This window comes from Anopheles maculipalpis, chromosome 3RL, assembly GCF_943734695.1.
Source record: "Anopheles maculipalpis chromosome 3RL, idAnoMacuDA_375_x, whole genome shotgun sequence".
Taxonomy (NCBI): Eukaryota; Metazoa; Arthropoda; class Insecta; order Diptera; family Culicidae; genus Anopheles; species Anopheles maculipalpis.
The window spans coordinates 64,416,198-64,435,343 of NC_064872.1; the positions used below are offsets into that span (position 1 = coordinate 64,416,198).

Here is a 19,146-nt window from a genome sequence, read left to right on the forward strand (position 1 = left end):
TGTTCTACCAAAAAATGCAAATCTTAGTAAATACAACGAGAGAAAAAATCTTTCTTAAAATTATATTAAAGACCTACAATTTTCAAAATTACTTGCGATTCAAACAGATACTACCGGATGGCCCATAATTATTTTTGAACTTGCATACCTATAATCTGCAAATTTTCAAACGCCAGATATCTATGATTCCTTCTTATTCCGTCCATAATCTCTAACCCGTAAGGTATACCATTTCAACCATAAATCTTGAATTGATTTCATCGATTGAACTAAGACCGAAATAGAAAATCCAATGTTCGCACTCGCCTCCCCAGAGCAGTATCGTCGGTAAGGCCGAACAGATGCAGTGCAACAAGGGTGGACAAATTTAGCAGCTGCAGGGAACGGTGTTGAAGGGACGCTTAAACTAATGGCTAAACGGTAGTTCTACGGAGCGAAACTGTACCCAGCAGCACCGGACACCGAACCGGGTAAGATTAAGTTTGCCTCATCCTGAAGGCTTTGAATTTTAATTTACTATCGTCCATTAGTAAAATGGTCGTGTCTGGGTGGGTTCGGTAGAACGCGTCTTACTTCACTTACTTGTCGGATTGTATGGAGCCGGGGCATTCTAAATTGGGAATGGCGCGACTCGGGAGGCCTAACGGACCGGGACCGAGCACGACTCCAAAAGAAGCATCGGCTGCACTTGGGCGTGTTGAGTTGAAACGAGCTTCCAATCAAGTACTACTGACCCATAGGCGTTTGGAGAGACGCACAGTGAAGCGATCCTGTAGAGCAGAACCGGCTGACCGGTGGTGGCAAAGATGCGCAAGGTGTACAACCGATTGTTTATATTCATTACAACGCCCAGATTAATGATGACCGTAAATTTCCACCCTCCGATCTCGATCTCGCTCGGGTCTTCGGCAGGTTCAGAAGAACCGGTTCTATTTCATCCGGCCCGGTTAGTTCGCTCCAGCGTTGGCCACCTTTCCTCACACAACCAAAATGGATTCGAGCTGTTGTTTAATCTATTTCTGATATACTATATTGATCACATCTTCCATCAAGCAGGGCCAGCCAGGGGAAAGCGAACGGCCGACTATCTTACGGGCGATCGATCGAATGCGGTACCTTATGGACCAACGGGTGCACCACCCCCCTTGGATCGAACTGGTGGTCTGTTTTACGGCTAACCTCTAGCACACTGGTCGATAAATTGTCCAACCGTCAGGTGAAAATTACCGACGAAGAAATTTAATAACTTTCCATTCGGTATTAATCGCTACCATTGACCAAGTTTCCTTGGAGGCTTGATTTGTTTGCCCGTTTCGTGAAAGGGTTTTAATTGCAAAAGAATCGTTGGGGTTGTGTAGTTGAAGAGATTAAAAATAAACAATTCTGTTTAATGTCCTTGAATAACAAATGCTAATAGAACGAGTGGAACTCTCTACTTCACGCAAAGAAAAACTGTTGAAAAAGCAAAACAAATCAACAAACATTGAATAACATCTCTTATCAGTCTTCCTCCATGCAATTACTCAAACGTCCATGCACACGTTGTATGAGAAGGAGACAGCGAAGGAGAAGTTTTTTCAAAACAACTTTTCTAACACAGTGCCTCGAGTTGGCAATCAGTAAACGAAAGGCGCCAACGAAGCACTCAAAAGTGTACTTCCCTAACGCCGTCCCATTGGACCCTCAACAGCACGATGCTGCGAGCAACGGAATCTGGAGTTCACGTGCCTCATGCACCAGACAACACCGATTCTTTCGTGTGCTTTTCTTTGCTGTGCCTGGAGAGTGTCGACAGTGCTGACCCAAAAGTGCATTTGTCGTGCAAGCGAAGGTAAGTAGAGATCTTACCACCCGGCAAACGCAAATAACAAATGTGCAAATAAACTCCCCCGGTGGTGTTTTCTTTCTTTTCGAGACTAGTTCCAGCAAGGTAGGTGTATCTTGTCCGACGGCGTCCTCCAGAATCGCTGGGATAGATGGAAGTTGCGGTAACAAAAATCGCTTACACTAACAGAATTCAATCCTTTCCCCTCGCAGCAGTTAATGCGGTTAGCTTGAAGGGGAGATACTGTTGGGTGACCATAGCTGAGAATGGGGAAAAAATGTATTTTCGTCAAGAATAGAGTTCTTAAATATTATTAAAAACCTCAATAGACTTGAACCGTAGCCAGGCATTGAAAGAATTTCATGCGCTGTACGAAATAAACCCTTCGTCGTACTTCATATAACCGGGTTACAGAACTTTCAAAGCGCAATCCTCACACAAAATCAACATTCATAAATTAATAGCAGCCGTTCAAATACAGCTCAAACAATAAATCTTCCACGCGCAACACACCCGGGTGTGTTATGAAATGTTCTACATTTTGAAAAATGTGTATTACACTTTCTTCGGGCTTGCCACGCTCGCCAGCCATTGTTTTGTTGTGACACATGGGCCCGTTAGTGGAACCGTTCGCCAGACGAACACGGCTGCGCCATTATGTTTTCGCAAAGGAAGCATTTTAATTTTTCCGACAGGTTTGCCGACCAACATTTGCGGCCGCGGCAAACTAATTTAACCCGTTCGGAGCCGGTGTCCGAACGCGGGTGGGGAAGGTAAGTAGTGTTTTGGGGGTGACAGCCTTCACAAGCAACTGTCCAACGTAGGAAGACATTGCTCCCTGGGGTGTGCTATATACGAGTGAAGCATATCGCCCGCAGCCGTGTGAAGCTAGTGCTGAAGGACGATTGGGTTTGCTTTATCTGCTGCGCAAAGATTACTCACTTGCCGTGGCGTTTGCTTAAAATGGCACAAAGAATTCAATAAGATCGAAAAAAAGATTTTCTCTTTATTTATAACGGCGAGCAAATCAAAGCATGGAAACTACGCCATTGTTTGGTTGGGAGGAATATGAAGGGTTTTGCTCATTAACATCCGGATGAGATTGGATACGAATTTCTTCATGTAAGCAACTGGCGCCGCTACTACTATGCCTCCTTACGTTGGAGTGTGGGAAGGACTAAGGTTGACAGTGCTATTTTCATTCGTCATTGCATGATTTCAGTCCGATTAATTGTACTAGGAAACGTCAGAAACTTTATCAGCCGCTCATCACAAGCATTCGTTGAACTTTTTCCCTACCAATCGACCAGAGAGATTGTTAAACTTTACTGTTTCTTATCCGATTGCATAGAGCGCTCATTCTTACATTCCGCTAAATGGAATCGTCAACTGCAGTTTATAATAAGAATCGGTATAAACTTTCGCTGAACTTTGATTGGCTTCGGTATGCAGTTTTGAAGCAATTTTGCTTGCTCGAAGAAATGTCAACCAAGAACCATAGGATGATACATTTTTTATGTTATTTCTTATTCATTTTTCACAGCACTATCAGTGCACCACTATACTGCTGCTGCTGCAAAACGAAAAAACTAACGGTTAAAACCTAAAAAAAAGTACACCGATTGACGGAATTTTGCCTGTATACTCTGCCACGGAAGGGAAAAGGCGAACCGTCTGACCGGAAGTTGCGTCAGAAGTTTGCGACGCATGATAGACAGCCAGCCAGCAAAACCCAGAGCCCGGTTGACATCCGTTCCGTTGTGCAAAATGCGCAGCGAATGGCCGCCGTACTGCACCGAAACCGCCACCATCGTCTCCGTCGCCAGCACAGGGAACAGGCAGTTGCTTTAGGGCAGGAAGTCATGTTTTGCTAGTTGGTTTCTTTCCGTTTTCTTTTCCCCCCTAGGCTAGGCTGATATTTCGCAAAATATTGCGCTCCAACGCTGTGCCCTGCCTTCGCGTAGCGATGGCAGACAACGGGCTGGTTAAAAATAAATCTCGACTCAAAGTAAAGAATCCCGAAGACGGGGTTTTTGTGAAATGTTTATGAAATATGTCGCCAGGATGTGGGGGGGAGATTTTTTTCTCGATTTTTGTTGTTGCGATTTTCAATGTCACCTGCCTGCATTGATCAACAGGTCGATTTGTCACACGGCATTACCGGAGGGCTATTTTATTTATAGTATGCCAATTTTGCGGTAGATATGCTTCGTGTTTCTAGCTTTTGTGGAAGGTGGAAGAAGCATTCAAGACGAGTGTCAAGTTTAAGATTTATTTTATGTCGTAAGGTGCATGCTCCATGCAGAGCGTAATCAATCATCGTGCATAAAGCAAACAAAAAAGATTTCTTACATTTTTATAGAAAATATCAGGCGTTAATATGTACTTTTCCAAAGAATTCCTCACCTAGATAAAACGCTTCGCACAACTACGTTCGCCAAATATAAAGCTTGCAAGAACAAGAAGAACTAACCTCATATTCGCTGACATGATATTAATTTGATTAATTACTAAAGCAGCACCGAAAGACGTGAGATGATCCTACCCTATCCGATACTTCTCCTTTATACGGCAGCAGTCTATTTGCATTGGAAATGACTGTAGCCGGCAAGTTGTGCTAGCTGTACACTGGATCTATCAACTCACTAAGAAGCAAGTACTGATGGGAAACGGTACGAGAACGGGAAAGTTCTTACCCCAATCCCGCAATCGTTTCCATTCGATCGGCCACGCTTTAGTGCTGATTGCCACAAAGCCAGATCTAGACGACCTTGGAGCAGCTTCAGCAGCCTGCGCGTGATTCACCTGAAAAGTGCTTCCACCTTTCCCATCGTGTCCTTCCAATGAACGCGTAGCAAAGCTAGATGAAGCCTGTGAGGCCCATTAATTTCAATTAGTTCACCGAAACACTCTCGTTCCAGCATTTCGCAAGGATACAGTGCCGATGTGGGAGTATCTTGACAGACACGCACCGTGCGCGGATGTGATAATGAAGACGGGGGCTCACAATTCTCGCTCAGGGCTCGCTGTAGGCAAGGATATAATCGTTGGAGCAGGTTGTCAACGGTTTGTGGAATTCCCACACGGGTGCTCACAGAGCGGAAGGATTAGCGTAGGCGTCTTTTATCCCACGGATAGGGTATGGCCGCATTTGGTGACACCAGCGATATGTTCTGTGGGATGGATGGTAATAGAAGCCTTTCGATAAACGTCATCCATTACTCGACACTTGCCTTGTTGCGAGGATACACGGATACACATGCCGGTATCGGGAGAAGTTTTGTGAGTGCTTCGTGCATTAACGTCAAGTCTTGTAGAGTTGGTCAAATTTATCGTGTTCAGGCATTAAGCCTTCATTACTAGTTCGAGTAGAGGAATTAATTTCAATATCCAGTTGGAATAGAATTTGGGCTAGAAAGATAAAATATCTTCCCGTCACGTTTAGACGAAACAAATTGATAGCTTCACGTCATTAGGGCTAGCCAAATTCTACTAAAATCTATTCGCACATACCGCCGAGAATCGCATCAACTTAGATCACCGTTCGCTGGCTGTTGCAATAATGTAAAACCTCTAACCTTTAAGCGTGGTGACGCATTGTGAAGGCAAGATTAGTCACCTCGGAATAAAAAACCTTCAAGACACACCACAAATCACCGTCCACGGTTGGTGCATTCCGTTGGCGTCGTAGAACAGTGATCTCATACCCACTGGTACGGAGCGAAACATTCCAACCAGGGCACTGCTACGAAATAATAGACAAAAAGTAAAACACAATTGTAAAGATGGAAGAACGGATATGCAACCCGGAACGACGCTTATCCACGGCATCACACGATAGACACACAGTTCTTTCCGTCTCGGTGACATTAGCGACCCGCAATCCAACCTCTATGGCCGTAGCAAAAATAGGACCGTGCGAGAGCGAGAGAATCCTTGTACTGTACACAGTTAGTAGCGGAGAATAGGTCGATTGCGCCCGTTTTGTAGAGCACAGTAACAACGTCAATGTGGGGGCAAACTCGATTGCGCCTGGAACGCGGCATTTAGCCGTTATTGTTTCCAATTTGCACAGTGCAGTACTTTGCCAACTCAGATGCGACGCCAATGCACACAATGCACATTTTATACCCGCCCCGAGTTGGGCGCACAATTTCCGTGTCTAAGGTTATTTTCACAAAAAACGATAGACAGTGAGCCACTCTCACTGTCACTGGTGCCGTTATTGGGACGGTCCTGACTGCAGCAAAGCGAAAGGGACTAAACATTTCTTTCCCGGACGTTCTCACACACTACACCTTTGCTAGGGATAGTGCTCGAGGTGGGGGACCCTTTTTTTTTGGTTCTATTTGTCGCAATGGATTCGTTGATCCAATCGATCGAATAGCCTATTGGATTACTGCACTATCTGGTTGAACCACGGGTGAACTCGTACCGGGAACGTGCGCTTTTCGTACAATTGCCTGCAAGGGCACGCGGTTATTCCGGTGCAAATGAGGATTATTGAGCGAGCTGCTATTGCTCAATGAGATCTGTTACCATTTGTGCAGATTAAGCTCCAACGCGAAACGTGTTTGAATCGACACGGATTTGTTGGTTTGTTAGGTTCGTGCTAGTTCAAGCCCTTATGCTGAAGCCCGATGAAAACAATTAAAATTAGTTTAGAGAACGGTAGAGCTGAGAGCTGCAGAGGTAAGAAAATATACACCAGTGAGTTGGAACAATTTTGGAAAGCTGCCTATTCTAGCAAAAAGTCCTTAAAAGTCTATTTAACGCACGATTATTTTCCAGTAATATTGCTCACTAATTGCTGAACAAAATTGGTTGAGCTAAAAATAGACATAAATATTTTATCGACCGTAATGAAGTCGGTTGCAAAGCATAAATAAATAACCAATTTCAATACACTAACAAACCACTAATAACTTCAAAAAGCAGCTCTACTCTTCCTGTGTGTGGTGAATTAATTTCCTCTACCACACGCTTGTTGTTAACGCCCTAACCATACACACAAAAACATCCATTTTTTGTTCAATATTTGATAGTAGCTGACGTAGCAATAGGGCAGCTCAGTCGCTCGCAAACCGCACTCTATCACGCACTTGCAACACACATCTCGGCAAGCACAAAAACGGGAAGCGCATAATTGCCCACCATTCATAATATTTTATTGATTTAACCCTCAGCCTCTAATATCACTGTCTACTGTCGGCTTTGGAATTGTGCCATTAAAAACTCATCATCGCTCGGTGCCGTTATCGAGCACCGCGCACATGAACTTTGATGGCCTTTCTGTGCAGCTTGCTGTGCTGCTTCACATAGAAGAATCTCACCAGCTCAGTTGAATCGACAACAGCGGCAGCAGCAGCAGTAGCATCTCGCGATTTTGACTCGTTGACGCACACAATTCCGATACATCGCACTAATGTCTCATCGATTGGATCAAATTGGAAATTCCACTCACAAAACGAGGGCATTGGAAGTCGAATGAAAAAAGGAATTTGCTTCACCTACGGCAAGTGGTTTATTATTTCCTGCTTCCTAGGCGAGAGTTGAAAGAGATACCCGAGAATGCATACTACAAATTGCTTCCAATAATTTGTGATAGAGATTTGCTGCCGATTGCTGTGCCGGTACCGGAGGAGCATCGTTGGAATGCTCTGATAATCAACCCATTACACCGCGGAACGAGATGCGGTGATTCTGACCATGATTACACACATTCGTAAAGAGATAAGGAATCTAGAAAAAAAACCCAACGGTTTGTGATGCTTTTTTGAATACTTTATAAATATTCAAATCTGCTGCCCCATGCATGTCGACGTGCCGCGACAATCGCTGAACAAAAGCAAAAGAACAATGCCAGATTTTTTTATGGTGTTTTTAGCTCCGCACCGGTTAGGCTCCGATAAAGCTACATAATGTCCAGAAGATCAACGGCAAAGAATATGCTTTTTCCTTTCCTTACCCTAACTTCCGTTGGCTCAAGTAATATCCCTAATCTATTCATCTAAGCTTTGACCCTGTGCTGCGTGATGTGGAAGTAGACATTCCAGCAGACCGACCCACCTGGCCACACACGGTCACGACAAGCGTACGCATATCACGATGCGTGATAATTAATGAAATCAATATCGCGCGTGCCTAGCGAGTCGGGACTGCTCGTGGTGGATGAGTGTTGAAGCTGACAACGAGTCCGTTAAAAGCACTTAACGGGAAACGCGTGTACCGTACGAAGTGAGTGTGAGGAAATAATGTTATTTATTCATTGCCATCCATCCCCCGATCGCGAGGTTTCAGATTCAAATTTTATGTCACTTTGTATCCCTACTTCACAAAAGCGGAATAGTTTTTTCTTCATTTGATTTAAGGAAACCAACCTATACACTCTTGATCGTGCGTTGTCCAAGAGCTGTATGTTTCAGCCGTTGTACTACAACTGTTTCGAGAAGATAGACACGCGTTTCGGTAACGGTCAGCGCTTTGAGCTGGACAGCAGGGTTAGCACGCGTCTCGGTGTTGCGTACACGACTGCCTTCTGGGGAAGTTATGGCAAATGGGACCTACTCGTTACGTTGCACCGAACAGTAGTAGCAGTGGACTTGATTTATAAAGCTCCTCGTAGCCTTTTTACTTTGCCGAACATCGAATGACGGGCCCATTTTCCATGCAGTATGCCGCCGCACCGGTAAACTATTGCATTCTTTAATTAAGACAGCATCAGATCTACCGAGCTGCTGGCGAACGTTTGCGACTGTGGCAATGTTCCGGACGCGCCTACACACGCCCTTTACACGCAGTGGCGAAAGCATAAATCTTTCGCTTGGAAATGGTCCGGTCTGTTGCTTCTCCTTTTGCCCGATACAGGTACTACGAACCCGTGCATCATGATCAGTTCATCGTTTCGTCGCATCCAGGTATCCAGTACCTTGATTGCCCACACACGTATATCTCTCTTTTTGCGCCCATTTGCAAGTGCAACATAAATCAGGTCTTTGAGACTTTAGGCTTTTGCACTCGTGTGGTTCAACACTAGATCACCTACCAGCGGATCCTGAGCTCCCTCCCTTGATGACAGCATATACCGTTGCCATCCCTTAGCGTGGGGGATAAGCACATGTGCAAGCGGGTTTTTGGAGCCGGGCACAACACATCAAGCGGGTTTGAGAAGAATTTACGTGGGAGCATCTATGTACGCCATGTCACCACTTGCAAATGTAAAATCGGCGTTAAGAAAACGGAGCGAAACACAAAAAAAAATACACAAACTCTTGTTAACTAAGCGTCAATGGCCCCCGGCAAAACGAGTGAAGCGGGGATAATGTGTAGGATTGAAGGTTCCCGAACTCGAGACGTTCAACAATTGTACCATGGCACACACACGCAATATATACGTACGCTACACTATTAATCAACGCAATTGTTCGACATCGTGTGCTAAATGTGTTTTATGTCGGGAACTATTGGTCGGATTTCCAACACACTATGCCCGTGGATGTTGTGTGCATTTTTCGTTTTGTCGTTCGTAGTAGCATAACGTGCGTTGGCGAGAGAGAGAGAGCGGTTCGAGCACCAAACAGACGGGATGCGTGAGTGTGTAACGCCATCAGACCGAAAAGATGAAGACGATGATGACGGTGGTATGATTTATCAGCCCTTAACTACTGTATGCGCGGGAAGGTGTCGGGCGAGAGGCCCGTTTGTGCTCCCAATTGCGGCCATGCATCGCTCGCTCCCTTCCGGCACACGGTCCAGTATGCCCATGTACGCACGGGCTCTGCCATTCTTGGCGGCGTTAATTAATTAATCATTGCTTCACACTCTCGAATTGCGCGTGGCAGACGCGGTGGCGTGAACTGCGTGCATTTCTACACTGGCGTGTCAATTTGTGCGTTTGCTGGATATTGTTGTTTTGGGGTGGCGAAGGGTAGCTTTATGGATTTCATGAGCAAGCTGCGGAAATATGAAAAATTATCCCATATGAGTGGAAAAACGGCGTAGAAATCAATAATTATTTTAAGGAATATAGGTTTGATACTCTGCCCTGCCGAAGTTCGCAGTAAAATATGTTTATGTTTCTAAAAAGCATAATCTGGCGGATATTTATTATGAACTTTTGAGGTTTAAATCGCGAAACTGATAAACTTTTACACTAAACTTTATCAAAATACGCATACACAGAAAGAAATCGCTAATTTTTAAAGCAGAGTACGCGGTAACTTGCGAACGTCCTCAGAAAAGTTTATTGACTCATAAAAATTTCACCTTCGCCAGACAAGCATCAACATAACAATGTAGCAGCAATCAGAACAGTTCTACTGGAAATTAACGCTTCATCGCACAATTTTCTCATTGATTTTGATTCGAAGGTGCAGCTATAACGATGCACTCAATGTTTCCATATCATGCTAGCCTCAATGCTGTTCCACTAAACCTAAACACCCTAACCAGAGAGCAGAACCTCGCTTTATTGGACTGTTAAAAATTTAACCGAACCAACCAGAACGTGTAACAATGCAACTAGCATAAAAACAATAAACTAACCAATAGTAACAACTCCAACGTTAAACACGGTTTCACCACTGTTGGCGATATCGTTGAGAAGTCAGACACGTTGTTCATTGACAACACAGCAACTGCCAACACGAATCCATTTCCACTGGAATCGCGAGACGACACTACGGCTAACTATCGGACCGGAACTAACGGAATTCGATTTCTGTATCACTGTCCCCCGTAATCATCTCGGTGTCATCGCCGTATGCGATGTTGGACGTGCCACACAGAAGCGCGCGCTGCACACATTCGCTGCGGTTTTTGCGGAACAACCAGCCCGCTGTAGCAATTTTGGAAGCGAGCGGTGTGTTATTTGCACTGCACGCCACTGCACAACACACAGCGAATGTTACCAATTTTGCAAACCCCATTTCATTGTTTTGTTTCCGTGTGTAACCTTTACCTTGTCGGTTACCACAGAGCAGCTGTACATAGTAGCAGATGGGGAAGCTGGAACACTACCCAACCATTTCAATCTTTCTACGGTAACGGTAATAGTCCAAGCAATATAAACAGCAAAAAAAAAAAAAAATCAATAACTCCAACAACAGGATCCGGGACTTTGAATCGAACCGAAGAAACTGTCCAGCCATTTTATCCGTGCCACAGATTGCTGTCCATTGCGGCGAAGCAAGTGTTTAAAAAAAATGCGAACGAAAAAACAAAACTTGAAAGGAAATTGCATTTCTTATACCGCCCACGTTTGGAGAGAGTGTCGCCATTTTGTGCGCCCGCCAACCTCGGTATCGGTGTTCGCACCATCACAGTTGACGTTTCTGGCGCCTTGCGGCAGAAGCAAACCAACGTGTAGCCCCACGCGCACACGGCTGCTGCCGGGAACGGGTTCCAAAACGATTCCGTTACATTGAGCGGGTATTGAGCGGCCGAACGAAGCACATCCCCCAAAAGTGCCATAATCGTAAACTGGAATGTTTATCGCGCGATGCTGCTGCCGTTGCCATTTTGATGCCTTTCGATTCCCATCTCTCGGCGACGTTTAACGGTGGCGAATCGGGCTGTTGTTGCGGCGTAAGGAGAAAACGCTGGTGCTTAATTAGGCAACGCTAAGATCTTACTCCGGGAGGATGTTCAACAAGGCGTGGACATTTCCAGTTTGTCCGGTGTCCCGCAGGATTGTCGCGCGTGTAGAGAGAATAGTTTGAGGTCAATTAAGACCTCAAAGGAGGTAAAAAAAGTTGATGTTTTGTTTGGTGTTTCTTCTGAATGCTGCTACAATCTCTATTATTCTCACTTAAATTTGCATAATTATAGAAACGCCCCATACGACATTCCAGCCTGAAATAGAAATGACTTCTCGTGCGCTTGCTCTTGTTGAGAGGTGTACAACGTCTTACTAATTTGCTTACCATATTCTTCAGCAAAAAAAAAAAAAAAACAGTAAAAAAACAAAGAAAAAACAATTCCAAAGTTTGCTTTCTTCCAGCTTCCAGATTGCTCTGGCAAACACACATCTCCTAAACTTAACGGCCACGGGTAGGTGGTTTGTTTGCTCGCTTGATTAAACAATAAACGCCCGTGAAGCATCATCCCCTGCCGGGTGGATGCCTGTCTCTGGTTTGTCGGGGTGCGAAACACGCTCATCGGTTAGTTCCGGGGACGGGGACTAACCCGACGGACCCGACCCCTGCCCCATCATGCTGGGCTTGTCAAGTGTTAATTCGTTTCCAACGAAATTAAACTCCTATTAGTTACAGCCGAATCGGGATACGACAAGTGGCACCTCCAGCTTCAGGGCAAATCGCTGGCAACCAACAAAAAGGAAAATTCCTCTTCTTCCAATAAAGGTACACACATACACTGGTGCGCTGTCCGTTAACTTTAAGCACGCTGTCACGATCGATGCAGTCACCGGGCCACCAGCTGAGGGCTAGAATTGATTCTGCGGTTCGATTCGCGTGACGGACGTCATTTGCAGGGATTCTTGTCTTTTCTGGAGCACATTTTTCTACCACATGCTTCTCGTGCGCGCGTGTACCACAGCACAATTGCTGGTCACGTTACGTTGCGTCAAAGATGCCACTTTAAGAGCATGCTGTTTGGAGGAGGAGGTCTCGTTTTCTTTTAGTAACGACCAACACCTCGGCGAATGACGTAAAAGTGTCAAAGCAAAGCACATCCCGCAGCACACGTTGCAAATGATTGCAAACCTTTTTTTTTTACGGTCCCTTTGCGCACCGGTCCTTAAGATTGATGGAGGGGTCGGTTTTTTTTCTCCTCCTGATTGACAGACGTTGACGCTTCGGTACTAATTTTGTAGTTCATTCGGTTCGGTAGCAGTATCATTTACCTGAAATGGAAAGTAAATAATAGAGTAAGGTTAGGTTGATTGTTTGTAATTTTTGTGTGTTTTATCTTCTGAATCGTTTCAATCGTTATACAAGCTAGATCGGGATCCGGGACGGAATGTATTGCAACAGGAATTGAAATAAATGGTGTCTCATGCAGCGAGTCAATCGTTTTTTTATTGATCAACACCAGAAAACCCTGAGCGAGCATTTATGGTAGTGTGAAGCAATTGAGAAATAGCAATCAATTGATTGATGGTTGAACTTTTTTTCCCCATGTTGTTTGTGGGATGGTTTTAATTGAAATTATTTTGCCTTTTTATAGAGATGCTATTATTAACCCCAACCGGTTTTACAGTTATTCAATTTACTTTTATATTTTATATGAAAATTGAATAAATCCCATGGCTCAATAATGTCAAGAGTGCCAAAAATATATTTAATAAACTGTTAAGCTTCAAAGCACATCCCTGTAAAAGAAAAATAGAATTTTCTTACGCAGATTATTTCTCAAAAAAGTTTTAATTTCACGCCATAGCACCCACTGCTTAAGAACTACCAGCCTCTGGAATGTGGTTTCAACAAACATTTGTACATCTAAAGAATGTCTCCGACATTTTATCGTCCCCACCATCTCCACCATTGCACGCTTCATCTAGTTTCCACAATTATAATGAATAAATTTAATCAACTCAAACTACGAGCAAGCTCAACTTTTGTCAGTTCTTCTCCCACTTTTTATCCGCCCTTTGGCCCCCCCCGACAGAAAGGATCTGAACAACCGCACACAACATGGCACAGCGTATGTACGTAGCATAAAGGAATAAACACACGCCTTCAACACCAAAACTTGGCATGCCGTTCCTTACCATGATGGGCATGGAATGAATGTAGAGGAACTGCACACAAAAAACACGAGCAAACGACGCAAACGGAGGAGATCCACCCAGGCAAACAAACGATCGCTAAGCAGCCGCCGAAGCAGGAGAAGTCAACCCCAGTCGCGTGAGGCAGAATCGCTCGAGATTACATATTTGCTGAAGATATCTTCATGCCGCACCAGTTTTGCGTCTCCTCTACTACCACACACACCTCGGCTGACCCAGCCGTTCCAATGTTGGGAAAGCTCTGAGCACTATCCGCGAGACACACCAAGGATGAGAAAAGTTGCACGGTTCGAGTCAAGGTTTTAGCGTACGAATTGTCGGTGAAAAAGTTCAAAAGCCTGAGGCACACATCCCTCCTTCACCACCAGTCGCACACACACAAACTTCCTCGCTCTGCTGTTTATTGTGGGTGCAACATTGTTGCATCCACCCACACCCCCATCACACAGCTACAAACGAACGAACTACATTGTGCGTTTTTTTTTTTTGTTAAGTGCCGCTCGTTTTCTCGGCATCGGTGGGTTTGTGCTAAAGTTAAAATAGCAATCGTTGTACAGCACTGTCCAAATGATTGCTGCAGCAAAGAGAAGAAACCGTATTTATCGAAGTATATTTACCTTGCATTTTTGCACAATAGTGACAGACGTGCCACTTCAAGCTGATGATGGATGGGGCGGTAGAATTCCACGCCACTGGCAGGACATGTCCTGCTGCATTCATCCTCATCAGGTTGTTGTATTTAACTTTAATCATGTAAGCACACAAAGCGGTCATTTATTTTAATATTTTAATAAACTTTAGAGAGTTACCAAGTTGGCAATAAAATGAAATTTCAAGAAATGACTCTTTCGAGTGTGCTCTCTGAACAACCACCTTCAGTAAAGGCTAGTGATGTCCGTGTAGTAAGCTTTTTTACACACAAAATTTCAGAGCTACCCTGCAGGGCACAATTTCGTGAGAATTCTCTCTTTGCTCATTGCATCCCCAAGCGTTCCAAAGTAACCTACCAGACATAAAACTTGAACGTGTAAAAATACAGTGGGATGAAAAATCAATATCATTATACGGACATGACATGCATGCTCCGCGGGAAGCTTTCATCTTTGGAGTGTAGCTTTACGGGTGTAAAATCATCTTCAATGACTCAACCGAAGGAAAGGCGATCTTGATAAACCAGCGCACAAGTTTAAATTAAAAATTTCAGTCATCTGCTCACAAAGGATGATAAAAAAGCGCTCCCACCCATAGAAAAATGATTCAGATCGGAGGTTGTATTGATTAGCTTTGCAAGCTTCTCGGAAATGGTATCACTTTCCGGTGCAGCACCGGTTTGACGAGGGTAATTAGTGTAAGGGGTAGCTTGACGCATTTTACACATTCAAATGGAATTCATCGCAGTACAGCTACGGGGATATATCTTTAATACACAGCTGCAGCGCACATGACAATTTTTGCTCGGCTAATGTGCTCCAGGGGGGAGGGAGTTTTAATTATTCTATTGCAATGATGTACACAAGGGGGTTCTGTGATTGTACCGGATGATTGACTAACGAGTCTTTGCAGCGGGAATTCAACCGTGACGCATTCGTAGAAAAATTCCGCCTATTATCAATAATCTGGAATATTTGTATACAAAGTTTCTACGGCAAGCAATTGATTGTGCTTTGATTGTATGTAAGAATAGAACTTATTATGTTTTTTCCACCTTTTTTGACTTTATTTGAGGACAGTAGTTTGTGTTTTTACTGGCCCATAATAAACGTAAAGTTCTAACTAATATGCAAAACCAATAAACTCCTCCAAGAATTATCAAATTAATCATTACTCTTTCTCGAAGCATCCTAGTAGAATTTGCATGGTTGATACGCTCAGGAGCAAATTCAATTACAATTTTAATTATCTTACATTATCATCATTCCCACGCGAAACACCGAGAGAACATTTATCCGATAAAGCATGCTTAAATAAAGTATTTAATAGCTTCAACATAGTGCGGCCCGATGGTGTAGGCGACAGCGGCGCCGGTCTTCAAACGGCTGGACTGGGGTTCGAATCCCAAGCGGGGGGATCCGTCCACTCGTAGTTTATCGAACTCCGATTATGTGGTGTCGGCAAATCTAGTAAGTAATTTATTTCGATGACCACCGGCGTAATGTTTAAAGGGTCGTTAAGCCAAGAAGAAGAAGAAGAAGTTCCAGCATAGTTGAGTTTTTAAATGAGATGTTCTTATTTAAATTACTTCATTTCAAGAACTCATTTTATTTTTTCCTTTTATTACTATAGTCCACATGAGAATTGAAAATTCCCCAAAACCATGGCACGCTGTGGTTTCTGTCTCGCATTAAAAAAATAAACTCAAGAACGTACACACACACAAGTGCATTCTACTGTCGAAGACCTGCTAGCATGCAGGCCACATTAAGCGTGTGTTTACATTCTGAGAGCGTTGCACTAGAGCCCAACACTAGAAACACCCACGGACAATCGTGACGCCATCCACAAACAATCCCGATAATATCGTCCAGCACAAGAGAAAAAAAAACCCTCCTCATCAGCGGCCCTCAAACGCCTGGTTCCGGCCCAACAACGGTCCGATAAAGGCTGGCGGCAAACGATGTGCAGTTGCACAGAAGCGGGTCTCGCTTCCGATACCGATACCCCGGACATACCGATACGGTTTGCGTGGAGTCGTAAATTATCACCATCGAAACACTTTCACCACGGCCAAGACGGACGGCCCGGGTAGGCTCATCTGTCAAGAATCAGTAAATCAAGCTGTCAAATCGGTTCCCATTTCATTCACAACGAGGAGAATGCGCTTGCGGCGGACGAGGCGGATGTTTGTACAGTGTTAACGGAGCACTCCCGTTTTCTGTGGTAAACCGAATCGATGTGTGATTGATAAAACCGACCGGAGGCAGCGAGAGAGATACGCACGGGGGAAAAAAAAAACACGCGTCTGGAATCACTAGACCCCAGTGTGGGTTATGCTTGAGGTATTGCTAGATTTAATCGGTTCGAACGCGGATGTTGGGCCCAGCCAGAGACGAAGAGCATCTACATCCAGTACCGCTATCAACAAATAGCCGATTACAAAGCGCCATCAATGTGGTTTCGGCTAATCGGTCAATCAGAAGAAATCACCTTTATCCATAGTTACGCGTTACTGCCTGCGTCACGTACCGCGTGTAGCCGACAAAGATGAACCTATTAGATAAGCTCATAACCATAAAAATACTGCAGTACTACGGTCTGGGACAATCTTATCTAGACGTCCCATTGGCGTTTGATTCTTGTGCGTGTCAATGTCTCTATCTAAATCGCTAGCGTAAGTAAGGGTTTGTCAGGGGCTTAGAACCGTACAAAGTGTGTGATAGCTTGCACAAGTGATGTGAGAGAAAATGTACCATATCTCACGTGTAAACATCAGTTACCAAGCTTTCGGTGTGTTACTATTGTTGTAATCGTTATCACCATCTTCATGCTGACAGTGTGATCCTCTCGTCTGGAAACTGCAGTTTGTACACACGGACGAGTTTCATCACGTAGCAGGAAAATAAAGTAACCTACAGTAGAGCAAAATTAATTTCCCGGATCATCTCGGAGTATGTAGTAATGCTAAGGTGAGAACATGGATACCCACGCGTCGGACGTTTTTTGTAGCAGCTTATCGTTCCGATGCACGGGTTATCAAGTCGCCGTGGTACGACGCCTTTACCTTAAAACCAGACCACCGCCAGCGTGCATCACATGTGTGTATACTTTATTTCCCTTGCCTTATCTAAACAAACATCTTCATCAGCGACAACGACCCATCAGCGAGAGGGCAGCATCGCAGCGGCGCTCGGCTATGCACAACGATGGGACCGAAGGGATTAAAAATAATTTACAGCCCCGTAAAAGCAGCAGCACCAACTGTCATAACAGATAACAACATGTACAGACACACAAAAATTGGTTGCATTCCTCAAGGAAGATGGACGAGATGGAAAATGTTGTGAGACGAGCAGTAGAATGGAGCCTAATGTATGGGTCTGGAAACACTATCCGCATGCAGCCTGATGATTTCGAGTACGGTTGGAAACATTACACGGTGGTATTGATTCTATATAAATTACATCAAAACTCAATGTGGCTCATTTTATAAGTATTTTCTATAGAATTCAATACAACCGCATTGTTAGCTAGTTCACAAACATCGCTCCATCCAACCAAACTTCTTGAGCTGCTGCCCATAACGACCACACACAGCACATAGACAATGTGCGGCTATAACTAATGAATCTCACTCCCGCTACGCTTTCAGCTCTATTATCATAGTCACCTTTATTGTATTTCGATTCACAATGTGTAGTGCATTACGATTAGGTAACGTCCAAAGCTAGGGCGGACAGGTGGTGATTACTGACGCAAACACCAATAATAATGATCCAACCATTCTATTATGCATCGTCGAACCGAAGTGCCGAAGGATGTCGCCATGTTTTTCGCCATGGTCGCCAAACCAACAACTGCCGGTGCTCGTCACCGGAATATTCTCAGGTGACATGATTGCGACTCTGCCTGCATAAAAGCATAATCAAGCTGCCCAAACAAAGGAAACTAATTCAGGCAACATGGTATATTAATGAGCAACCTGCAAACTGAATGCTTTTCCGGTACGGTGCACCATTACCGAAAGTACACGGATATGTGTGTGTGTGTGTGTGTGGGTCTGTTCCCTTCCAGCCTCTTTTTCCGGAAGGAAATGGGGTGGCCCCAGCCGAACAATGCAAGTGTTTGTCAATATATCGTCTACAATCAGCAAGCGTATCTTAATGACTTTTAAGCGAACCAAAATTTTCTTCCTCACGGACTAGTCACGAGAGTGCCAAGAGCGCACTTTGAGAAAGCATTTAAAACTGACGTAGTGAAACGTAAATGAGATGAATCAATTTTCCGACGGAGTAGAAGGAAAAGCTAAATAGAATTCCTAAACAATCATTCGCTCCATCGCAATCGATCTGTTAATGGTTGGAATAGATAGAATGAACTTTGTTTTTGCTTTTGGTTGCCAGCAAAACTTGCTTATGCTCGTCTGCTTGCCACTGTCACCACTTGGACAGTGAGATAAGCCAGTAACGAGTCTCTTGCCTTTGACATTGTGCTCTGTCCAAACGCCACATTGCCCCCGGAACCGTGGTCGAATCGTGCTTTATTTTTCTCCAGAAAGTCTTCATTTAGCATTACGACTGGTACAACAAGGCCGGCAAAAGTGAAGAAAAATAAAAAAAAGCAAACCACATTGCAGGAAAAAGGAAGACAAAACAATCAATTTTTATATTTTCAATTTTCTCAAAATCACCTCACACCAGCGTTGTTGTAGCGTTCGTTGTTTCAAGATGCTAACCAATGCTGTTGGTAATAAAACGACTGATTTCAGCGCTTTGAGATAGCGGATTCGGTAATGGAAATTCAGCTAGAACAAACGGTGAAAAACTCAACACCGCGAACACAATTTAAAGTGTCATTTGCAGATAGTTTGACGAGGGAGTGTCGCGTTCGTTCGTATTTACCTAGCCAATGGTGTGTG

General features: G+C 44.2%; 2 protein-coding genes across 3 annotated transcripts in view; one reads left to right on the forward strand and one right to left on the reverse strand.

The window, feature by feature from the left end:
* Window positions 1-19,146, forward strand: part of LOC126562844 (elongator complex protein 5) — a 561,590-nt gene that overhangs the window by 538,834 nt on the left and 3,610 nt on the right. The window contains exon 4 of one of the 2 annotated variants that reach the window (XM_050219434.1): window positions 17,518-17,529. The exons of the other annotated variant lie outside the window; for it this stretch is intronic. The gene's annotated coding sequence lies outside the window, so the exon portion shown is untranslated. Of the gene's footprint in view, window positions 1-17,517; window positions 17,530-19,146 lie in introns of those variants that run through there. 2 annotated transcript variants of the gene reach the window in all.
* The window catches only part of LOC126561845 (division abnormally delayed protein), a 131,619-nt gene that overhangs the window by 50,002 nt on the left and 62,471 nt on the right, over window positions 1-19,146 (reverse strand). The gene's annotated exons all lie outside the window — the stretch shown is intronic.